The following is a 26873-nucleotide window of genomic DNA, read 5'->3' on the forward strand; positions in this document are numbered from 1 at the left end:
ATTTCTTGTAATTTCTTGTAGTCTTGGAACCATGTTGACCATGGGGTAGTCAGCTAGCTAAGTCTTCCTTAACTTGGATTTCCCTTGTTCACATCCCTGATATCACTCTTTTCCTGCTCAGATCCCATTCCCAGTATATCATGTTACCCCCAGATCTTCTTGTTTCAAGCTTTGTTTTCAGAGGAACCCAAATTTCAAGCCCTCCTTTCACACTTATTGTCTCTTTTCCCATCAGTTCAGACTTTTCTCCCAACATTTTTTCCTCAGTGAATACAACATTCCTTCAAGAGAGTTGAAGCTTGTTAGTTTTAAGAGATTACTGAGATCAATTCCCTCCAGCCATACATTAAAGGTATCAAAACACTCTTCACATTTTTCTGTTCCCAGCCAGTCAACTACCCTTTCCTGGGAAAATCTATTAACTAGTTAGTCTCAGGTCAATCATAAACTGCGTTCATTTCCCCCCATATTCAACAAAGTAGTTACTGGTACCAAGCAGAGTTAGTTAAATATGTGATCCTGTTGACATATATTTGCACTTGGGATCCATGTGAACACCTTCCACCTGGCTTTTATTGAAGGTGGTCTCCCAGTTTGCTTTTCCGGTGGCATTCTGTTTCTCACTATTCCTCTCCACAGGTAAGTGATGTGAAAATAACATCTTTAGTAAATGGTATGATTGAAAGCTCCAGAAGGAATGCCAGCCCTTTTTAGCTCTCTCGGTCTTATATGTAACCTGTTCTTTGGAACCTATCTTATTTTTGTATGTTTGTCTTGAATCTCCTTTACAAAAAATATTTTAACTTATTTGAAAAACATCCACAAACTATCCCATGATGATCACCAATTTTCCACTTCTCTACCCTTCCCGGTTTCCTTTCCATCCATCCATCACCCCATTAACTCTCCTAGGGCCATCTCTTTCCACCACAACCCTCCAGGCTCAAGGTCAACCGGTACCAACTGCTTTGGGAGTGGTGACCTAGGACGCATGTCTTAGTACGGTACCTATGGCAATGCAGCCACAACGCTATTTATAAAGTTGGTTCTTCTGTGAGCTGCAGTTAAAAGCGATGTTTAGAGAAAGCTACAGGCACCAGGAACCATGGAAGACCAAAGACCAGCCCCTCAAGCTAATATAATTTGAGCTCCCCCCACCAGAAATTTCCTGAAAGCTGGCTTGGCTAACTTGGGGAGTTTACAAATCCAAAGACTTATAAAGGCAGTGGACCGCATTGTTGAAACTCACTAGTAAAGTGTCACCATGATAGCAACTCTGAATATTGTTGGGAATAAGTGAAATGGTGCAGCTAGGGGTGCTGAACAGAGGGCCTGAGGACATGTGACTTATCTTTGCATTTCCCAGGAGCTATATTCAGGCTTAAAGCTGCAACTGTTCTCTTGGCTTTGTCCCTGTTAAGAGTCATACTTAAATGACTCTGAGGGCATTGATCACTCATCTGGTAGGTTTATTCCCCAGTGTTTGTGTTCGCATCCCCCAGCCATCATTTATTGATAGACCACCCAAACCTTTTAGTGATGTGTCTCAAATTTGGTTATTTTCCAAAGGTGGCCATGAGACGTAAACAGAGCGTCCATTGAAGAATTTTTACTTTTCTTCTGGTCATCTTAGACTCATCAGACTTTCTCAGCCTATTCCAAATTTATTCTATTAACCGAAAACTGCAGACTGTGCCATTTGTCCAATTTTATTTCGCGGACACCAGGGATAGGCATACTTGACTGTACTTTCTCCCTGCTCTGTGCTCAAGTTCCACATCTGGTCGGTCTCTGGGGACCATCAAAGTCTGCAAGAAATGAACTGAGAACTTCTTGGTTGCAGAGAAAATGCCCTGTCAGCTATACTCTTCCTGTGACCCTACCCCACTCTTCATCAGGCCCATGCAATTTCTCCTATGATGGGCTTTATAACCCTGGACTAAGTTTGTATTTCGTAGAGTCTTGTCTATTCATCCTTTTTCCTGTCTCTAACTTCCCATTCTTTCCCATCCCATCCTTCGACCCCCAGCCACTCCCAAAAACAACCACAATAGGCAGCATCTCAAAATTTAGAATTTTTATTAACAAAGAATTAACTATGATGCATCTCTTTAATTTGAAAAAATATATTAGAATAAATAAATGGTGTATGGCATGTCAGTGTTTGCCTAGGAAAACCATCTGGTACCTCAAACGGAACCTACCATTCCAGCTACTCCCATTACGTAGCCATAATAGAGAGAGATTTCCATCTCTTTTCCCTCTCAATAAAGTACTACACTTTCCCCCAAAGAGGTGAGTTTGGCAGTGTTCTCACGCTCATGCTGAGCCTTCCTTTTCATAGCCTCACGCTCTGGTCTATGCTCTTTGGTGATGGGCTTTGACATGTCTGGTTCGGGAACATTGGGCTTTCTCCATGGAATCGGTTGGAAACGGAAGTCTTGGAGGAGAAACTGACTCTGACTATTGGGTGGCTACTGCCGCTGGTTCACAGAGACTGGAGGAGGTTCACGCTGGAGAGAAGTGCCAGGTGCTGTTGTAAGGAGCAGGTCTAGAAGCTGTGGGGAGACGAATAGGTCGGCTACTAGGGTTCTGCAAACCTTGTCGAGATGGGTTGGTTGAAATGGACTGAGCAGGTTTGGCAGAACCCGACAAAAATGCAGTGGTTGACCAGGAAGAATTGGCAGCGGTTGGCTGAGCTGCATTGGTAGAGCCAGGCTTGGCATGGTAAGCTGCAGCAGGACCATGTGAGGACACAGATTGTCGTCTCCGAGGAAGAGGTCCAGCTTGTGGATTCTCCATGGTAAGAAAAGGCAAAGGTACCTATTTGACCTTCCCAGGATATGGCAGGTCAGACTTTGCTGGCGATGAGCGTTTTTCAGCACTGCTACTTGGTTTGTGTGCTTTGACCTGAGATTTCTCAAGGCCTTTTCCATCCTGTGTAGCACGTAGCCATAGCTTGACAGCTGAGGATGGCTTGCCATCTTTAGGCTTCTTTGAGTACTCAGGACCTAGGAAGAAGAGATTCCAAGTTTTGGATCACTTTCCTTCCCCGAAGCATGAAACACTTGGACAGAATCCAGCATGTGTATGCCTAGGTAGCAGCAGGGCTTTTTAACTGCCTCTTGGCAAAGCTCAGATTGAGTTTCCTTGCGTTTCCTCTTGCCAATGGTGGGCTTTTCTTCTGCCGTGACCTTGTTCCCTGGCTGCTTCCACTCCTTAGCTTTCATAGAGTTTTCACTGGTGTTTTTTATCTTCTCCTGCCCATGGCTCTTTGTCTTGCTGATACTGCTGGAGGCAGCTTTTTGAGATTTGCTGTTAGTTTTGGCTTTGGTCTTAGGACACCTATCACGGACTGCAGCATTACGAAAAATCCCCGCTCCGCTTAGCATGCATTCTCGGACGTTTGGCTGGATTGTGGCCTTGGGTTCTCCCTCAAGAGTTTCAGAAGCCTCCTTTTTGTTGTTCTGTTTTGCATGGGAGGTCCCCTTAGTTCCACTTGAGTTTTCTTGCACCTGCTTCAGAGTGATTGTGTCAGTGGTGTTCATTACCTGCAGATCTTTGCATTGATCTAAGTCTACTGGCATCTGGTAGGTCTCCAGAGGTTTTGAAAGCCCAGTTTTCATTTGATCAAATTTCTTAACTTTTTGTTCCTGAGTTGGAGTTGGGGTCAGCGCCAGGTTACTTTGGCTGGAGATATTATGGGAACTTCCCGAAGCTCAGGTGCTGGATTACACTCAGGTCTTTGAATCCTGCTACTGCAACATGGGGGCAATTCGGAAATTTGTTGGAGACCAAATGTCCTCCCTGAAGGTTGCAATGCCTGGGAAGTCTTCCTCCCCAGAAAATTCAACACTTAAAAGAACCATGGAAGAAATCAGTGCCTGCGAAATGAGATATTCACTCCACAAAACTAATGGTGCAACAACAGTGCACCTACCAGCAATAGGCAAGGCTTTGTTACTGGCTATTCTAAGGAAAATGGACAAGTCCCTGTGCTTGAAGATTGGAGGTAAATATTGTAGTTCTTACTGTTTGTCATGTGGTGCTCTTGTTTTTTGGTTTTCTTTGTTTTTGAAAGTGTTTCTGTGTAAACTAACTTGAAAAATAAGAGACTTGGGACAGAGGGATAGTACAGTTAGTAAGGCAATGGCCCTGCACACAGCTGACCTCAGTTTGATCTTTCGTATCACTTATGATCTCCTAAGCATCTTCAGCAGTGATCCCTAGCACAGATCCAGGAGTAATTCCTGAGCCCTTCGGTCTCTGACACAACTTCAACGTCCTCCAAACAGAAGGTTTTTTTTTTTAAAATTATAGATTTTCAAACTAATAAATGCCATACAGAGCTTAGCATTGTAATGTATTGTACTCTCAATTTATTCACTTTCATGGAAAAATAAGAGGACGTTAATATCATAGAATAAGAGTGTGAATGAAGCACTACTTCAGCATGATATTTGTGCTGGAGTACAGATTCTAGGTTTCATGATTTGAGTCAGAATCTCTGAACCATAAGTGTATTCAGAACCTTGCTATTCATTAATGGAAGGGAAAGTTAAAGTGTACCATTACAATAAGAGTTCTGAAACTTCTTAAGAAAATAACGAAATACTAGTTTAAGACATGTTTTTTACATTTATTGTGGTAATTCTTGAGGACTGCTGAAATAGCATGTGAAAAATGTGGCATTCCCTGCCACAGAGGTTGAGTGGGATGGGGGTTATGGTGGTCGGAGGAATACTGGGAACCGTGGTGCTGGAGAATGGGCACTGGTGGAGGGATAGGCACTACATCATTGTATAAATGAAACCAAGCACAATAATTTTAAGTCTACATCTGTCCCTCCTTATGTTTAACTAATAAAAATTTAAAAAATAAATGAAATAACTAGGGAAAAATGTCGCATTCTTTTGTGTGCTCCTGAAGTTTCATGATATGAAACCTAGATGTCTATTTAACATCATACCTTCCAATCTCCATTAGGAGCTCTTATGTTGAGAGTGAAAATAACATGCTCTAAAAGGAGTTACGGAAGTAAGCATGAACTGAGTTTAGTTAAGTTCTTTTCATAAACTTAAAAATCTCAGTGTATATGAATACCAACTGTCTAAGGACAGTTTTCCTCTTTTTTGATCCCGATTTTTGAATTTTCCTTCCCTTCTCTCCGTTTTACTCACCTTGATAACTCGATTCTGTGATGGGTTGAGCAGACAGAGAGAAGTCGATTCCAGAGGAGGAGGCTGGTATTTGGTTATTTGGCGGCTGGACCTCCTTCAGAGCCATAAATATTTCTCTAGATGAGTTGTTGTAAGCTTGGTGGGCAGAGCCATTTTGACCTATGTATGACATGGAGTCATAGGACTGCAGGCCAGAAAGGAGAGTTACCAGAGTGCCTTGATGATTGTAATACACCTGGCTTCGTTCCTGGTAGGGAAGTGACAGGCTTCGTCTCTGATGTGGAACCAGACATGGTGTTCTCTCAACAAGACTGGCAGAAAGTGATGGGTACACAGACACCGTGTTGTTGGTATCTAGGATTTTCTCATAGCGAGCTGCCATAGACATAGAAGAGACAGCGGTTTCTTGGGCAAGGACAGTCACAGAAAAGTCTCCCATGGAAGACTTCTCTTCAGCACTTCCTGCAAGATCCCATTCCAAAACACTCGGGTAGGAAGCAGCTGAGGTGGATATATGACTCTGGTGAAACACTCCAGATAGCATTGTTGTGCTGAAATGTTGGTAAAGATAGGCACTACCCATCAGTGGTTGGAAAGAGGTGCCAGAGGCTGAGGGCAGGAGCCAAGCAGAAATACCAGCTGAAGCAGATACACTGGAGTATTTGCAGACACTTCCTGTTATGGAAGCTGCATCCTTAACCATGGGAAGGGAAAGCTGCAGAGTATGTGCTTTTCCCAATAAAGATGGAATTTGAAAATTTTCTGTAAGGAACAAGAGGGTTATAAACAAAATCTGTGAGAATAATGATCTCCTTCAACACTGAGAGGAACAATATGAACTTAAATTTTAAGCCATCAAGATGCTTCTAGTACCAACAGTCAACTGAATTTCCAAAATTCCAACAATTTGGGGTGATTCAAAGCCGGGAACATTTTGGCACTTTGTGTATTTGGTATCGTGCTCCCAACGTGAACACAGAACTGTAGAAGAACCAGGTGATTGCGTCTGTACCTGGATTTCTTGCTTACAGATAGTCTCTCCTTACCCTAGAAAAGCCTGTAGCTTGCTATCCTATTGACTCCTATGATATCTCTGAGAATGGAAGCTTTTTCAAACTAGGAAGTATAAGAGAATGGGAAACATTCTCTGGACAAGAAGAAACCTGAGGCCCAGAAATGGCAAAAAGATTTCATATATTCCAATAATTTTTATTGGGAGGGGCATGGGGTGGTGTAGAGTATGGACCAATAACTGACAGTGATCTTGATTCTTCCTGGCTCTACACTCTGGAGTAACCCCTTATAACATTCAGGAGAGTGTATGCTGTGACAGAGATTCAACTGGATTGGCTGTGTACAAGGCAAGTGCATTATTCCCTCCAGTACTATATATCTCTGTCCCTTAGGAATTTCCATGTTACACAAACTAAAGCATGTGTTCTTTTGTCCAGGACCCTGCATGATCACTACAAGGCCAGAAACCGGAAGAAAGATACCTTACATTAATATAAGCATTTGTGGTCTTTACAACTATTACCATTGTAATCATCAGGTTTCCATTTGACTTGTGCGATGAGTACCTGTTACTTTCGGTTCACATACGACTTAATCTTGTGGATGCACTGAAGGTTACCCTCATTTTTGATCCACTTCAAAAATGACTACTTGAGTTTCTCCCAAGAAATGTTTTTGGAAGGAAAATTTTATTTAAACTCTGTGCCTTACGTTGTTTATCTACTGTGAAGTTACTAATAATTCTGAGAATAATAATGCATACATGAATATAATTTTTCTATTTAATATGATTTACATAGGAGGAAGTGTACAGAAAATATCATGAAAAATATGTATCATAGAACTGAAAAAGAAGTATATAGACAGTAATGAAATCTGGGCTCTGTAGCAAGCAGCATAGTACAGTAAGTTATGGAGAGCAGACCCAAGAGAAAGCCCTGAATAACAGTGGATGTGATTCCAAACAAAACCAAATAAAACAGTACAATAAGGTTATTAATAAATTGTTCCACATATACAATATGAAGACAGTATTCTATTTTAGAAAAAACTGCTAGCCAAAAAATGGAACAGAAGGTGATTTTTGAGGGCACACTTTAGCACTCCATTAAAGAGAAAGGATTTACCAGTAACTACATAACAAAAAGAAAATAGGAGTAATCGTGATTGTATTTCAGAGACAAGAAATGTTTTAAATGAGTAAAATACAGAAAGAAATTTCGAAAGTACAAAAAATTATTCTCATCAGAACCTTTGAATATTAACCAGCAAACAACACGTGTTAAACATAGCAGAGGATTTCACTTGATCACACAAGAAACAGAAAAGACCATTTAAAAAGTGATCACAAAATATTGCAAATTTATTTTCAACCCCTAGATTAGAATTATATTCATCAACCAGGAAAACGTTCTTCTCAATGTTTAATAAATGGGCACCAAAATCTAATAAAATATCTTTAATGTAGGAAAAATCATAATTAACAAATATGACAAAAATGTGTAATTAGATATGTGAGACTTGATTTTTCTATTTCCTCTTAGGATCTAAAAACAGAAGTTGACTATTATCAAAATACTCTCATGTTAGGAAGAAAAAATTACATGAAATAATATTTGGAAATATGACAAGCAGCTTTAACCTGGAACCTACTTACCACACAAATGTATCAAATCTCCTGATTCAAGTTAGAATATACCATTTTTTTATTTAACAGGCAGCGCGTACATGTACTTAAAAACCAGAAAGTAATAAAAACATTGAAGATTCTGTATCTTCCACCACCCTAGAGAAGCACTATTAGCTATTCATGGGAAGTATCATTTCTGAAGCATGTTTGTACTCAAATTGTCAAGTACCAAGTACTGTGTTCTAAGAGATAATAAGGGAAAAAACCAGCAAGGATGGCTTTCTGATAAACTGCTTTTCCTAATGGTACCCTATTCAAGGCATAGTATCCTTTCTAGTCCTGGCATTTATTGAAGTATATTGCTTGGACTTACCCTCAGTGTATTTATATCAGAATATTTAATATATATTCTTTCTTTGTTGATTTTAAATCTTTGGTTCTCTTCAACATTCTTTCCAAACGTTTTCCCTTTCCTTCATAACTGACGTTCCTATTCTTTCTCTCTCTCTTTCTTTCTTTCTTTCTTTCTTTCTTTCTTTCTTTCTTTCTTTCCAATTTTATTGTCCCTCATATCGTCTTGGATACTATTGGTCAATTCTTGATGAAAGTGATCCCAAACTTTGTTACCTTTGAAGGCTTGCCTCCCTACCACTCAGCACTCCACACCTTTCCAATGCCCCATATTTTTTATTACCTGGTTTAAATAGAAAAATCAAAGGTCAATGATTATTACTATGTAATATCACTATATTTAAAATACTGAAGTATAAATACAAGTGGAGAGACCATTACAGAGAACTCATGCTAGTATATATTGACAGTTTTCCACAGCATCTATATTTTCTGTTTCTGTAAAAATACTGTCTCTGATTTACTTGTTTTCAATGGATATCATGTAAAATTTACTATTAATAGTAAAAAGAAACACAGAGAATCAACACTCATATATATGTGTGTGTGTGTTTGTGAATGTGTGTATTTGAGCTCCTACGTATGTCTAAAATATAATGTAATCAATGAGGAAAAACACTTTGTATGTGAGAGAAAGTAAGCTAATGTCTAAAATCACACAGCAAATATCAAAGTGAAGCTAAAGTGAGGCTTATAAAATTCTACTTGAATACTTTCTTTCAGTACTCCGTGCTGTTTTTACTTGACTGCTAAGTTTAGGGATAATAAATCCTTACCTTACATGGTCAGAGAAGAGGAAATACCGATAAAAGGTAGACGAGAAGAGGAGACGGTACGAGAGTGCATCTGAGCACTGAAGCGGCTTAAGACCACAAGAGTTCAGTACAGACGACTGCTCACTGGTGATTGGTCATTGGTCACTCATCTCTTGCCATGATGATTCACATTTGTTTACAAACAACTGCATGGCACCCCCAAGATTCTACCAGTTGGTGGTTGGTTTGGTGAAAAAATGATGTCATAAAGTAGGCAGTTGAAAGGTAGAGGCTTGTCAATCAGGAGGTCAGAATCCCAAGAAGAAGACCGGATTGGATAGAGAGCGGGGTAGAATGAAGCAGGCTAGGGAGATGGAATCCTACATGACTGTTATAACAGTTTCACATTCCTCAGACTCTTCTGTTAGAAAAATACTCCCATTATACTCAAGAGCTTAAATATCTCATTAACAAATCAAGAAAATTACTAAATAATCGATTATATTGCACTGCTAAAGAAACACAATTTGGTATTACTAGTATATTTTAGATAACGTTCACAGCACAGCGGGTCGGGCATTTGCCTTGAAGGAGGCCAGCCCTGATTCCGATTCCTCTGTCGGTCAAGCTACCCAGAGTATCTCGTCCACATAGCAAAAGCCTGGCAAGCTCCCCATGACCTATTCGATAGGCCAAAACTAGTGACAACAAGTCTCACAATTTGTTGTAAGATATTACTGGTTCCTGCTTCAGCAAATGGAAGAACCGCTGGAGGACAGGGCTACAGTGCTCTGATTGAAAAAATGGTGGTTTCTTTCAATATGACAACACTTACTAGGATAAGTTGTAGATGAATCGAGATGTGTTAAAAAGTAAATAAAATGAGAAGAAATAGTAAATGCACAGGTATCTTATTTGTACAAAACAAACAGTTGTTCTCAGTTTAAAACTGTAGAAGATAAAGAAAAACATACGCTCATTTGTCTCAAAATTTTACAATCTAAAAGAAAAGGACAAAAACCAAATTAAGTAATCAAAAAACAAGCAAAACCAACAAATACTGGCAATTAATATGATATATGATGGGCCAAGTATGAATGCTTTGAATAAATTTGTGTTTTAAAAAAATCAGTATTTAGCTATTAAACTTGAATCGAAAAAATAAGCATAAACCATGATCATATAATCTGTATTGAAAAAAGTGTAAATGACTAGTAAACACAAGCGCAATTTTCTTTTTTTTTAATTTTTGTTTTGTTTTGTTTTATTAGTGAAAAACCATGAAGTACAGTTATAGACTTACAAGTTGTTGTGCTTGTGTTTCAGTTATACAGTGATCGAGTACGCATCCCACCACCAGTGCCCAATCTCCATTCCCACCAATCCCAGTATCCGTCCCACCCCCCATCCCCCATCCCAGCCTGCCTCTTTGGTAGGGAACTCCCTTTTGTTCTGTCTCTCCCTTTGGGTGCTGTGGTCTGCAGAAGAGACATTGGGTGGCAATCCTGTTCGGTCCATAGACTACTTTCAGCAGGCATCTCCCATCCTGGGCAGATCTTCCCAGCACCCTTTATTGGGTGCTCCCTTCTCTATCTGCGCTGCCTTTACCCCGAGACAGTGCAGCTGGCCTCTAAGCCATGGAGTGAACAACCTGGTATTTAACACAGCTGTTCTTGGGTGTTAGTCTCTTGTTTTGTTATTTTATGTTACCCAGATGCATGCGGTCTTTCTATGTCTGTCCCTCTCTTTCTGACTCATTTCCCATAGCATAATATTTTCCATGTAGTACCACACAAGAGTAATTTTCAAGCTCACTAGTCGACAAAGAGCACAAAATAAATGAGAAATTAAAATGTCCCCCCAAATTACAAATATTGAAAAATCAGGTGCTATCTTTCCCTAGCAAAGATGCTAGAAAATAGACCTTTTAAAGTTATTTTATTGAGAATTAAATCTGTATAATAGTTAGGCAATATATAGTTTAAAGCAGTTTAATGTTCTTTAAGTCACTGTCACTGGCACTGTCCTCCCGTTGTTCATCGATTTTCTCGAGTGGGCCCAGTTAGGTCTCCAGTGTGAGACTTTGTTGTAAGTTAGCTTTTGTGTGTGTCTATGGAAATTCAGGGATCAAACCCATAACCTCAGAAATGTGAGCCAAATACTTTATCACCGAGGCATATTTCCAACCGAAGTTCATGATTTTGCCTTTGTTTCTATAGTGCGAAGAATAGAAACCAAAGTTTCATACATGCAAGCCAAGTTCTTTTGTCCTGAGCGATATATCACGTCACAAGTAAGTTATATTTTAATAATTGATCTTAAGTAAACAATTACAAAAGTAGACAAATAGATATAGAGTTCACATCAATGTTATCTTCTTAGTAAAACATTACAATTATAAAAGCTCAATTAACATTTTATACTAACTGAAATTGGTTATTTAAAAATCATACTTATATATAGACTAATATAAATACATAATTGAAAGACTCCAAAAAATGTACTTCCATTTTACTTATATGTTTATTGTGGTTCTATTTTATTCTTAATATATTTATCCCAGGAACAATACAAATTTGCACTTCTGTGAGATTTTTTTTCAATAATTATATTTTATAAATTTTTGGACATTGATATGGATGTGAAATAATTAAAGATGATCAATATATCCTAGAAATATAAAAAAAATCTAAGGAAAAGTATGCCATGCATGTATAAAATATATGCAGATAGTTTATTTGATTGAAACCCAGATTTAGTATAGGGGTTAAAGCACTTACCATGCACACAGTCAACCCAAATTAATGGCTGGCACCACCAGGAATGACCCTTGAGCACAGAGTCTGAAGTCCCAAGCAACACATACTATGGCCCAAATACCCCACAAAAATAGAATTATAAATTATCACTTACTATCATAAAATACAAATTTATTTTAAAGTCTATTATAAAATCCATTATAAGTTTTTAAATGTATCAAAATTCACAGATTGACAGGCCACACATATCAGTACTTGCAGACAATGGAATTAAATACTATTAGAAAACCATCTTCTTGGTCAATAGCAGACTATCTATTAAATTTGGGGGTTTTCAAACATTATAGAGGAGTTAGCACCCTTTTTTTTGATTTGAAATTTGATCAAGTCTGATCAAATTTTTTTGATTTGATATTTGATCAAGTCTGATCAAATAATTCTGTTATCCAGCAGATGTTTAAGATGCTTACACAAGTGAAAAGAATATTGAGAAAGAAATGAACACTCCAAATTGTCATTGAATTATGCAAAGAATACATGTTGTAATTGACCATATAAAAGAAAGAAAATTAAAGTAAATTCCTTGTTAAGTTCTGGTAGTCTTGGAACCATGTTGCCCATGGGGTAATCAGCTAATTAAGTCTTCCTTAATTTGGATGTTCCTTGTTCACATCCCTGATATCACTATTTTCCTCTCAGATCCCATTCCCAGTAAATCATGTGCTCACCAGATCTTGTTGTTTCAAGCTTTGTTTTCAGAGGAACCCAAATGTCAAGTCCTTCCTTTTGCACTTATTGTCTCTTTTCCCATCATTTCAGACTTTTCTCCCAGCATTTTTTCCACATTGTATACAACTTTCCTTCAAGGGAGTTGAAGCTTGTTAATTTTGAGAGTTTACTTGGATCATTTTCCTTTAGCCATACATGAAAGGTAGCAAAACACTTTTCAAGGTTTTCTGTTCCCAGCCAGTCAACTACCCTTTCCTGGGAAAATTTGTTAGAAGTTTATTCTCAAGTCTGTCAGAAACTGTATTCGTTTTCCTCCATTTCCACAAAAGTAGTTACTGGTACCAAGCAGACTTAATTAAATATATGTTCCTGTTAACCCACTTGCATTTGGGATCCATGTGAACACCTTTCACCTGGCTTTTATGAAAGGTGGTCATCCAGTTTGCTTTTCTGGTGGCATTCTGTTTCTCACTATTCCTCTCCACAGCTAAGTAACATGAAAATACCAAATTTCGTAAATGGTATGATTGAAAGCTCCAGAAGGAATGCCAGCCCTTTCAGCTATCTCGATCTTATATGTAACCTGTTCTTTGGAACCTATCTTGTTTTCATATTTCTGTTTTGCTTATCATTTCTGAAAAACATATTATCGTAATTAAAACACATCTACCAACTCTCCTATGATGATCACCAGCTGTCCAGTTCCCTACCCTTCCCGGTTTCCTTGCCATCCATCCATCACCCCATTAACTTTCCCAGGACCATCTCTTTCCACTACCACCTTCCAGGCTTAAGGTTTAGCGGAACCAACCGCTTTGGTCGTGGTGACCTAGTGTGCATGTCTTAGTCCAGTACATCCCCCAAGGCAGTCCCAACGACACTGATAACGTTGGTTCTTGTGTGAGCTCCAGTTAACAGCGATGTTTAGAGAGGGCTACAGGCACCAGGGACCATGGAAGACCACAGAGCAGCCCTTCAAGGTAATATAATTTGAGCTCCCCCTGCCAGAAATGTCCAGATGCCATTGCCTGAAAGCAGGCTTGCCCACAGCGGGAAGGTTACAAATGCAAAGACTTACAGAGGCAATGGACCTCATTGTTGATACTAGCTAGCAAAGTGTCACCGTGATAGCGACTCTGAATATTGTTGGGAATAAAGGAAATGGTGCAGGTAGGGGTGCTGAACAGAGGGCCAGAGGACATGGTGACTTATCTTTGCATCTTCCAGGAGCTCATCTTCAGGCTTCATGCTGCAACAGTTCTCTTGGCTTGGTCCCTGTTAAGAGTCATCCTTGAATGACTCTGAGGCGGTTGACCACTCATCTGGAAGGTTCATTACCCAGTCTATGTGTTCACAATCCCCAGCCATCATTTATGATTAGACCACCCGAACCTTTTAGAGATGTGTCTCAAATTTCGTTATTTCCCAAAAGTGGCCATGAGGCATAAACACAGACTCCATGAAAGAATTTTAACTTTATTTTCGGTCACCTTTGACTCATCTGCCTTCTTTAGCCTATTCCAAATTTTTTCTTTTAATCCTAATCCCCAGACTGTGCCATTTCTCCCATTTTTTTTTTTGGAGGACACCAGGATGGGGCATACTTGACTGTGCTCTGGTCTTACTCCTGGCTCTGCGCTCAAGTTTCACATCTGGTGGTTCTCTGAGGACCATAAATGATTGCAAGAATTGAACTGGGTCCTTCCTGCTTGCAGAGAAAATGCCCTGTCAGCAATACTGTTCCTCTGACTCTACCCCACACTTCATCAGGCCCATGCAATTTCTCCTCTTATGGGTTTATAACCCTGTACCAAGTTTATCTTTCTTAGAGTCTTGTGTATTCCCCCTTTGTCCTCTCTATAACTCCCCATTCTTTCCCATGCCATTCTTCAACACCCAGCCTTTCCTCAAAACAACCACAGCATCTCAAACTTCATAACTTTTATTTACAACCAATTAACTACGATGCATCATTTCAATTTGTTAAAATTATATTAGAATAAATAAAATTTGTATGGCATTTCAGTGTTTGTCTAAGGTAACCATCTGGTACCTAAAGTGGAACCCACTATTCCAACTATTGTTCACTGGTCACTTGCCAGGATGATTCAAATTTTTTACAAACAACCGCATGGGAACCCCAAGGTTCTTCCAGTTGGTGGTTGGTTTGGTGGGAGAATGATGTCATAAAGTAGGCAGTTGAAAGGTAGAGGCTAGTCAATCAGGAGGTCAGATTCCCAAGAAGAAGACCGGATTGGATAGAGAGAGGGGTAGAATGAAGCATGCTAGTGAGATGGAATCCTACAAGACAGCTTTAATAGTTTGAAATTCCTCAGAATATTGTGTTAGAAAACTACTCCCATTATACTCACGAGCTTACATATTTCATTAATAAATCCAGAAAATTACTAAATAATCATTTATATTGCACTGTTCACCAATATCATTAGCTCTTATTTTTAGTATATTTTATATAACGTTTACAGCACAGTGGGTAGGGCATTTGCCTTGCAGGAGGCCAACCTAAAGTTTTATACATGCAAGCCAAGTGCTTTAGCCCTGAGCCACATACCCTGTCATCAGTAAGTTAGCTTTTAACTACAGATCTTAAGTAAACAATCAGAAAAATAGACAAATATATATATATATAAATGTTCACATAAATATAGGCTTAGCAGTACAACATTACAATTAACAAAACTCAAAAATTTTATTGTCACTGAAATTTATTTTTTAAAAATTATACTTGTATATATACTAATATAAATACATAATTTAAAGACTCCAAAGAAATGTACCTTCATTTTACTTGTATGTTTCTTGTGGTTCTATTTCTTCTTAATATAGTTATCTCATGAACAACACAAATTTGAACTTCTATATAATTTTTTTTCAATAATTATATTTTGAAACATTTTTGGTCATTGGTATTGATGTGGAATAATTAAAGATGATCAGTATATCCTAGAATAATCAAAAATCTAAGAAAATTATGGCATGCATGTATAAAATATATGCAGATAATTGATTTGATTGGACCCCAGGCTTAGTATAGGGGTTAAAGCACGTACCATGCACACAGTCAACCCAAATTAATGGCTGGCTCCACCAGAAATGACCATTGAGCACAGTGTCAGAAATCCCAAGCACCACATACTATGGCCCAAATCACCCACAAAGTAGAGATATAATTTATCACTTATTAAACATAAAATACCAATGTATTTTAAAGTCTATTATAAAATCCATTATAAATTTTTTAAATGTATCAAATTTACAGATTTACAGACCACACATAGCACCACTAGCAGACAATGTAAGTAAATACTATTAATAAACCATCTTCTTGGTCAATAGCAGACTCTCTATTAAATTTGGGGGTTTTCAAACGTTATATAGGAGTTAGCACCCTTAATCTCTATTTTACTCAAGAATCAGTTATATGTTTTCTTTTCTTTTCTTCCTTTCTTGTGGGGAGGGGAGTGCACCTAGATGTGCTCCGGGCTCACTTCTGATTTTCTATTCAGAATTACTTCTGGCAGGCTCAGGGTTCTGGGGATTTAACTCAGATTAGCTGCATAAAATGTAAACACCCTCTACACACTGCACTAGCTCATTGCCCCATATGTTTCTTTTTTTAATAAATTTTTAAATTTTTTTAATAGTGAAGCATCATGATGTACAGTTGTAGATTTACGAATCTTTGTGCTTGGGTTTCGGTCATACAATGATCAAATACCCATCCCTCCACCAGTACCCACCATGGATAATATCCCCCCACCCCCCCCCACCCTGCCTCTTTGGCAGGGCATCCTCTTTTGTTCTCTCTTTCTTTTGGATGTTGTGGTCTGCAAAAGAGGCATTGAGTGGCAAACATGTTCAGTCCATAGTCTACTTTTAACATGCATCTCCCCTCCTTGGAGGATCCTCCAAACACCCTTCATTTGGTGCCCCTTTCTCTACCTGAACTGCCCTTTCCCCTAGAATACCCGGCTGGCCTCTAAGCTATGAAGTAATCCTCCTGGTGCTGATCTCAGCTATTCTTGGGTATTAATCTCATATTTTGTTACTTTATATCCCCCAGATGAATGCAATCTTTCTATTTCTATCCCACTCTTTCTGACTCTTTTCGCTTAGCATGATACTTTCCATGTTGTACCACTTGTATGTAAATTTCATGACTTCATCTTTTCTAAGAGCTACATAGTACTCCATTGTGTAGATGTACCAAAGTTTCTTTAGCCAGTCATCTCTTCTTGGGCACTCAGGTTTCTTCCAGTTTCTGGCTATTGTAAAGAGTGCTGCAATGAACAAATAAGTGCAGATGTCACTTCGACTACACATTTATACCTCTCTGGGATATATTCCCAGGAGTGGTGTCGCTGGGTCAAATTGGAGCTCAATTTCTAATTTTTTGAGAAACGTCCATACTGTTTTCCAAAAGGGCTGAACCAGTCGGCATTCCCACCAACTGCGAAGGAGTGTCCCTATCTCGCCACATCTGCGCCAGTATTGGTTGCTTTTGTTATTTTGAATGTGGTCCAGTCTCTGAGGTGTGAGATGGTATCTCATTGGATTTTGATCTGCATCTCCCTGATGATTAATGATGTAGAACATTTTCTCATGTGCTTTTTTGCCATTCGGATTTCTTCTTTGAGAGAGTTTCTGTTCATTTCATTGCCCCATTTTTGGATAGGGTTGGATGTTTTCTTCTTGTGGAGTTCAACCAGTATTTTGTATATCCTTGATATCAACCCCTTGTCAGATGTGTATTCGGTGAATATCCTTTCCCATTCTGTAGACTGTCTTTGTATTTTGGTCACTGTTTCTTTGGAGGTGCAGAAGCTTCTTAGTTTAAGATAGTCCCATTTATCTATCTCTGTTTTCACTTGCTCAGACAGTGGCGTGACATCTTTGAAAATACCTTTAAATAACATTTTAATAAAACATTTTTTAAAATTTTTTTAAAAAAATTTTTAATAAAACATTCCATTAAAAGTTTAATGTTGGCAAATACTGTTTGAATCATTAAATTAAATATAAAATTAGAATAGTACTTCGTAAAGCATAGGAACACAGCAGAAATAGATGGTATATATCTTATTTGTAAATTTGTAAATGTAACACATTGTCGTTTTCCATTTCAAGGATGAGATTAATCCATAGAGTAGATTTGTTCACTCACAATACTATATACTCTCCTTGATGCTTTTTAAAACTAATTGTCAATATGTCTGTTTCTAATTTTTTTTGAGTACTATAACTCTCTTTGCTATTGTTAGATATTTCTCTTGTTTTATTTTTACTTTATGTTCCAATCTTAATGGTACCACCATCTACTCAGTCAACCTAGCTATACATAGCTAGCTATACATAGCTAGCTATACAACCTACCTATATATAGATAGTTTCTCCTTACCCTAGCAATGCCTGTAGCTTGTTCTCCTATTGACTCATATCTTATTTCCTATAAGGCAAACTTTTCCAAACTAGGAAGTCTAAGAGAATGGGTAACATTCTCTGGACAAGAAGAAACCTGAGGGTCAGAAATGACAAAGAGACTTCATGTTTTCCAATAATTTTTATTGGGCATTGTAAGGAGTATAGTTTCGACCAATAACTGACAGTGATCTTGGGTTCTTTCTGGCTCTGCACTGTGAAGTGACCCCTTGTAATATTCAGAAGAGTGTCTGCAGTAACAGAGACCCAAAAAATTGGCTGTGTACAAGGCAAGTGCCTTATCCCCTCCAGTACTATATCTCTGCCACTTATGAATTTCCAAGTTACGGACCCTAAGCATGTGGACATTTTTCCAGGACTCTGCATGATCACTACAAGGCCAAAAACCGGAAGGAAGATACCTTACATTAATATAGGCATTTGGGGTCTTTACAACTATTACCATTGTAATCATCAGGTTTCCATTTGACTTGTGCAATGAATATCTGCTAGTACGGTTCACTTATGACTTAATCTTGTTGATGCATTGAAGGTTACCCTGATTTTTGATCCAATTCAAAAATTATTACTTGAGTTTTTCCCAAGAAATGTTTTTGGAAGGAAAACTTTATTTAAATTCTGTGTCTTAAATTGTTTATCTACAATGTAGTTACTAATAACTCTAAGAATAATTATGCATACATAAATATAATATTTCCATGTCACGTGGTTTACATAGGAGGAAGTATAAAGAAAACATCGTGGAAAAATATGTATCATAGAATTTAAAAAGAAGTATATAGATATCAATGAAATCTGGGCTCTGTAGCAAGCAGCATAGTACAGTAAGTTATGGAGTGCAGACCCAAGAGTAAACCCTTAATAACTGTGGATGTGGTCTCAAACAAAACCAAATAAAACAGTCCAATAAGGTTATTAATGAATTGTTCCACATATACAATATGAAGAGTGTATTCTATTTTAGAAAGAACTTCTAGCCAAAAAACGGAATAGAAGGTGATTTTTGAGTGCACACTTTACCAGTCCATTAAAGAGAAAGGATTTAGCAGTAACTACATAACAAATAGAATAGGAATAAACGTGATTGTATTTATAGGTAAGAAATGTTCTAAATGAGTAAAATAGAGAAACTTTGTAATTACAAAAAATTATTCTCATCAATACCTCTGAATATTAACCACCAAACAACACGTTTTAAACATAGCATATGATTTCAGTTTATCACACAAACAACAGAAAAGACCATATAAAAAATGATCACAAAATATTGCAAATGTACTTTAAAAACCTAGAATAGAATTAACTTTATTAACCTGGAAAACGTTCTTCTCAATGTTTAATAAATGACCACCAAAATCCCATTAAATGTTTTTAATGTAGGAACAATCAAAATTAACAAATATGACAAAAATGTGTAATTCGACATGGGAGGCTTGATTTTCCTATTTCCTCTTATGATCTAAAACAGAAGTTGACTACTATCAAAATACTCTCATATTAGGAAGAAAAAAATCACATGAAATAATATTTGTAAAGATGACAGCAACTTTAACCTGGAACCTAACTACCACACAAATGAATCAAATCTCCTGAATCAAGTTAGAAAATACCATTTTTTTATTTCAACAGGCAACACGTAAATGTACTTAAAAACCAGAACGTCATAAAACATTGAAGATTCTATTTCTTCCACCCACCTAGATAACCACTATTAGCTATTTATGGGATGCATCATTTCTGATGCATGTTTATATTCCAAACTGTCAAGTACCATGTACAGTGTTCTAAGAGATAGTAAGGAAAAAAGTCACCAAGGATGGTTTTCTGATATACTGGTTTTCCTACTGGTACCCTACTCAAGGAACAGTATACTTTCTAGTCCTGGCATTTATTGAAGTAAATTGCTTTGACTTGCTCTCAGTGTATTTACCTCATCATATTTAACATATATTCTTTCTTTTTTGATTTTAAATCGTTGGTTTTCTTCAACATTCAATCCAGACAGTTTCCCCTTCCTTGATAATTGCCGTCCATATTCTTTCATTCTTTCTTTCCTATTTTATTCTCCCTCATATCGTCTTGGTTTCGATTGGTCAATGTTTGATGAAAGTGATCCCAAACTTTCTTACCTTTGAGGGCTTGCCTCCCTATCGCTCAGCACTCCACACCTTCCCCATGCCCCAAATGTTCTTATTACCTGGTTTCAATAGAAAACTCAAAGAAAAATGATTATTACTGTGTAATAGCACTATATTTAAAATACTGAAGTATAAATACAAGAGGAGAGACTATTACAGAGAAAACGTGCGAGTATGTATTATCAGGTTTCCACAGCATCTACATTTTCTTTTTCTGTAAAAATACTGTCTCTGATTTACTTTTTTCAAAGGATATTATGTAAAATACAAGATGAAAAGTAAAAAGAAACACAGAGAATCAACATATATATATATATGTTTGTATTTGAGCTCATAAATATTTCTAAAATATAAAGTAGTCAATGAGGAAAAACAGTTTGTATGTGAGAGAAAGAAAGCCAATGTCTAAAATCACACAGCAAATGTCAAAGTCAACAAAAATGAGGCTTATAAAATTCAACTTGAATACTTTCTTTCACTACTACATGTTGTTTTTACTAGACTGCTAAGTTTACGGATGATAAATCTAATGTAAATCTTTGAAAAGTATTATTCCTTACCTTACATGGTCAGAGAAGAAGAAATACTGATGAAAGGTAGACAAGAAGAGGAGACAGTACGAGAGTAAGTCAGTAAACTGCAGCGGCTTAAGACCACATGTGTCCAGTACAGATGACTGGTCAATGGTGATTGGTCATTGGACACTGGTCACTTGCCGGGATGATTCAAATATTTTACAAACAACTGCATGGGAACCCCAAGGTTCTACCAGTTGGTGGTTGGTTTGGTGGGAGAATGATGTCATAAAGTAGGCAGTTGAAAGGTAGAGGCTAGCCAATCAGGAGTTCAGATTCCCAAGAAGAAGACCGGATTGGATAAAGAGAGGGGTAGAATGAAGCAGGCTAGGGAGATGGAATCCTACAAAACAGTTAGAACAGTTTCAAATTCCTCACACTATTGTGTTAGAAAACTACTCCCATTATACTCAAGAGCTTACATATTTCATTAATAAATCAAGAAAATTACTAAATAATCATTTATATTGCACTGTGAAAGAAACAACATTCGGTATTCCTAGTATTTTTATATACCGTTTACATAACAGCGGGTAGGGCATTTGCCTTGCAGTAGGCCAACCCTGATTCCTATTCCTCTGCCCGGCAAGATACCCAGATACCCAGAATATCTTGTCCTCATAGCAAAAGCCTGGCAAGCTACCCATGACGTATTCAATAGGCCAAAACCAGTAACAACAAGTCTCACAATCTGTTGTAAGATGTTACTGGTGCCCACTCCAGCAAATGGACGAAACACGGGAGGATAGTGCTACAGTGCTATGATTGAAAAAAATGGTGGTTTCTTTCAATATGACAATACTTAATGTGATAAGTTGTAGATGAATCGAGATGTGTTAAAATGTAAAAATAATGAGAAGAAATTGTAAATGCACAAGTATCTTATTTTACAAAACAAACAGTTGTTCTCAATCTAAAACTGTAGAATATAAAGAAAAATATATGCTCATTTGTGTGAAAATCTTACAATCTGAAAGAAAACATAAAAAGAAAATTAAGTGATCAAAAAACAAGCAAAACAAACAACTAATGGCAATTAATATGATAAGCAAATGATGAATGTTTTTAATAAATTACTGCTGTGAAATAAATCAGTATTTAGCTATTAAACTTGTATAGAAAAAATAAGCATAAACCATGATCATATAATCTCTATTGAAAGAAGTGTAAATTCCTCATAAACACAAGAGCAATTTTCAAGCTCACTAGTAGAAAAAGAGCACAAATTAAAATGACAAATTAAAATGTGTCCCCAAATTACAAACATTTAAATATCAGGTAACATCTTTTCCTAGCAAAGATGCTATAAATGGATCTTTTCAAGTTATTTTATTGAGAATTAAATCTGTATAATAGTACGGCAATATATACTTGGTTTAAAGCCGTTTAATATTCTTTAAGTAAATTAGCTTTTGTGAGCGTATATGGAAATTCAGGGATCAAACCCATTACCTCACAAATGTGAGGCAAATATTTTACCACTGAGATATGTTTTCAACCACAGTTAGTGATTTTGTTTTTTTTTTTCCTATAGTGTGAGGAATAGAACCCAAAATTTCATACTCGCAAGCCAAGTGCTTTAGCCCTGGGCTACATACCCAGTCATAAGTAAGTTAGCTTTTTTTTTTTCTTTTTGGGTCACACCTCGCGATGCACAGGGATTACTCCTGGCTCTGCACTCAGGAATTACCCCTTGCGGTGCTCAGGGAAACATATGGTATGCTGGGAATTGAACCCAGGTCGGGCGCTTGCAAGGTAAACATCCTACCAGCTGTGCTATCGCTCAAGCCCTAGTAAGGTAAAGGTAAAGGTAAAGGCCCTCCCGTTGATCGTCGATTTGCTCGAGCGGGCCCAGTAACGTCTCCATTGGAGACTTGTTGTTACTGTGTCTGGCATATCGAATACTCTCGGTAGCTTGCCAGGCTCTCCGAGAGGGGCGGAGGAATCGAACTCGGGTCAGCTATGTTGGCTGCGTGCAAGGCAGACGCCCTACCCGCTGTGCTTAAGTTAGCTTTTAATATCAGATCTTAAGTAAACAATCAGAAAAGTAGACAAATAGATATAAATGTTCACAACAATATCATCTTAACAGTAAAACATTGCAATTATAAAAAACTCAATAAAATGTTATAGTATCTGAGAATTATATTTTAAAGATTATACTTGTATATATACAGATATAAATACATAGTTGAAAGACTCCTGCATTTTACTTGTATGTTTATTGTGGTTTTATTTTCTTCTTAATATAGTTATCCCATGAACAATACAAATTTGGATTTCTATATGATTTTATGTCAATAATTATATTTTGAAACTTTTTTGGAGATTGGTATTGATGTGAAATAATTAAAGATGATCAATATATCCTAGAAATATCAAAAAATCTAAGACAAAGTATGCCATGCATGTATAAGGTATATGCAGATTATTTATTTGATTGCCCCCAGAATTAGTAGAGGGGTTAAAGCACTTACCATGCACATAGTCAACCGAACTTAATGGCTGGCATCACCAGGAATGACCCTTGAGCACAGAGTCAGAAGTCCCAAGCACCACATACTATGGCCAAAATACCCCACAAAAACAGAAATACAATTTATCACTTATTACTCTAAAATACCAATTCATTATGAAGTCCATTATAAAATCCATTATAATTTTTTAAAATGTATCAAAATTTACAGATTTACAGGCCACAAATAGCACTAATTGCAGACAATGTGAGTAAATACTATTAAAAAACCAACTTCTAGGTCAACAGCAGACTATCTCTTAAATTTGGGGATTTTCAAAAGTTATATACCAGTTAGCACCATTAACCACTATGTCACTCAAGAATCAGTTATATGTTTTTCTTTTCTTTTCTTTTCTTTTCTTTTCTTTCTTTTTTGTGGTAGGGGAGCGCACCCAGATGTGCACTGGGCTCACTTCTAACTCTGTATCCAGAGATCACTCCTGGAAGGATCAGGGTTCCGGGGACTGAACTCAGGTTAGCCGCATACAAGGTAAACACCCTCTACATACTGCACTAACTCCTTTGCCTATATGTTTCTTTTTAATAATGACATGTTAATACAACATTTTTTTAATTAAAAATCATTTCCAATCAAAAGCAAACGAAGCTGGCGCGGATGTGGTGAGAAAGGGACACTCCTTCACTTTTGGTGGGAATGTCGACTGGTTCAGGCCTTCTGGAAAACAGTATGGACGATTCTCAAAAAATTAGAAATTGAGCTCCCATTTGACCCAGCAATACCACTCCTGGGAATATATCCCAGAGAGGCAAAAATGTATAGTCGAAGTGACATCTGCACTTGTTTGTTCATTGCAGCACTCTTTACAATAGCCAGAAACTGGAAGAAACCTGAATGCCCAAGAACAGATGACTGGTTAAAGAAACTTTGGTACATCTACACAATGGAGTACTATGTAGCTGTTAGAAAAGATGAAGTCATGAAATTTACATACAAGTGGTACAATATGGAAAGTATCATGCTAAGCGAAATGAGTCAGAAAGAAGGGATAGACATAGAAAGATTGCATTCATCTGGGGGATATAAAGTAACAAAATATGAGATTAATAGCCAAGAATAGCTGAGATCAGCACCAGGAGGATTACTCCATAGCTAGGTGGCCAGTCGGGCATTCTAGAGGAAAGGGCAGCTCAGACAGAGAAGGGAGCACCAAATAAAGGATGTTTGGAGGACCCTCCCAGGAGGGGAGATGCATGTCGAAAGTGGACTATGGACTGAACATGTTTGCCACTCAATGCCTCTTTTGCAGACCACAACACCCAAAAGGAGAGAGAGAACACAGGGGATTGCCCTGCCACAGAGGCAGGGGGGGATGGGAGGATGGGGGTGGGGGGGATATTATCCATGGTGGTAGAAAATGGGCACTGGTGGAGGAATGGGTATCTGGTAATTGTATAATCAAACCCAAGCACAAAACATTGTAAATCTACAACTGTACCTCATGGTGTTTCACTAATAAAAAAATTTTAAAAAATCATTTCCAAAATGTATTTGAAGAAGCAAAGAATTCATGTTTTAAGTGACCATATAAAAGAAAGAAAATTGGTGGGACGGGCACAGAGGCCCAGCTCTGGGCAACAAAGCTGAACGGCTCCAATTCCAACAGGTACAGCCCGCCCCCAAGGGCCTGGGTCCCTCTCTGGGCATACGCAGCTAGAAACAGCCCCTAGACAGCCGGTTTTCAACCCCTCATCTGCGTGGGACGGGCACAGAGGCCCAGCTCTGGGCAACAAAGCTGAACGGCTCCAATTCCAACAGGTACAGCCCGCCCCCAAGGGCCTGGGTCCCTCTCTGGGCATACACAGCTAGAAACAGCCCCTAGACAGCCGGTTTTCAACCCCTGATCTGCGTGGGATGGGCACAGAGGCCCTGCTCTGGGCAACAAAGCTGAACAGCTCCAATTCCAAACAGGAGACGTTCCGAACTCCTCGCCAAGTGCCAGGGACTCTTTCCGGAGCCGCGGCTGCTGACGTGGCCGCGAAATATTTTCCCACTACGTATGCCATAGGAACCATAAGCTAACTTCTTAGATGGAAACTTCTCTATTTTAGCTTAGCCACTAGAAACACAGTAGCCAATAACTCATAAGCCTATCTTAACTCACACTGCATATCAAGCAGAATTGTAACAGTGAACGTGAAGGACTAAACCACACCTCTCACAATGGTAACGCAATGCAAAAGCCCACAAACTTTCATATTGAAGAGTCTAGCCAAGATGACACCAACAGTACTGTAGTGTTAGACAACCTCTCTGACAAGGAATTCAGGAGGGAGCTACTTAGGATGCTTAGGGAATTAAAGGAAACAATGGAAAGCAATGCCAATAGAAGACAAGAGGATTTGAAGGCAGAAATGAGGAAAATGCAATCAGAAATATCAGACCTGAAAAATCTCGTAGGCGAATTGAAAAGCTCAGTGGAAGGCCTCAGCAGCAGAGTAAGAGCTGCTGAGAACAGAATCAGTGAGCTCGAAGATGAAGTTCAGAGACTCTCCAGAAAAGAGCAGAAAATGGAAAAGAGACTCACAATTCGGGAACAGATGGCAAGAGAAGATCGTAATGAAGCCAAGAGGGGTAACATAAGAATTATTGGAGTCCCAGAGGGACAGGAGGAAAACCTCGATGAAGAAGAAACTGTCAAAGAAATCATTGCTACAACATTTCCAGAGCTGAAGAAAACTTGTGACCACATTCAGGAGGCCCGAAAGATACCAGCTAGAAGAAATCCGAATAAAAATACCCCAAGACACATTCTGATCAAAATGACCAAAACCTTAGACAGAGACAAAATTCTGAAAGCAGCAAGATTGAAGAAAGAAATCTCTTACAAAGGAGCATCCTTACAATTCACAGCTGATTTTTCTGATGAAACCCTCATGGCCTGAAAACAGTGGTGGGACATAGTAAAAAAACTCAATGAAATAAATGCCTCCCCAAAAATACTTTTCCCAGCAAGACTCTCATTCATAATAGAAGGAACAACACACAGTTTCACAGACAAACAACAGCTCAGGAACTTCATAGACTCAAAACCATGGTTACAAGAACAACTGAATCGGCTACTTTAAGGCAAGAAAGGCCCCTCAAATACACCAAATTTTAACAGAACAATGGGACAAAATTCCATAACAATAATCTCTCTCAATGTCAATGGGCTAAACGCACCAATTAAAAGACATAGAGTGGCAGGATGGATTAGAAAATTGAACCCAACATTCTGCTGCCTGCAAGAAACGCATCTCAATAGTCAAAGCAAACACAGACTCAGAGTCAAAGGCTGGAAAACAATCCTACAGGCTAACAGCTCCCATAAAAAAGCTGGGGTAGCCATCCTTATATCAGGCCACATCGATTTCAGAGTGAGGAAGGTCATAAGAGACAGTGAAGGCCATTTCTTATTGATCAGAGGATCTGTACAACAGGAAGAACTTACAATAATAAATGTATATGCACCTAATGAGAGACCAGCAAAGTACTTAAAACAACTACTCATAGATTTGGAAAAAGACATCAATAGCAACACAATACTAGTGGGAGACTTCAACACTGCTTTGTCACCTCTTGATAGATCAACCAGACTCAAGCTTAGCAAGGACATACCTCATTTGAGGGAAACAATGGAAGAAAGGGACTTAGTAGATATATACAGGACACTTCATCCACAAAAAGCTGAATACACATTCTT

This window comes from Sorex fumeus, unplaced genomic scaffold, assembly GCF_029834395.1.
Source record: "Sorex fumeus unplaced genomic scaffold, SorFum_2.1 ptg000070l, whole genome shotgun sequence".
Classification (NCBI taxonomy): Eukaryota; Metazoa; Chordata; class Mammalia; order Eulipotyphla; family Soricidae; genus Sorex; species Sorex fumeus.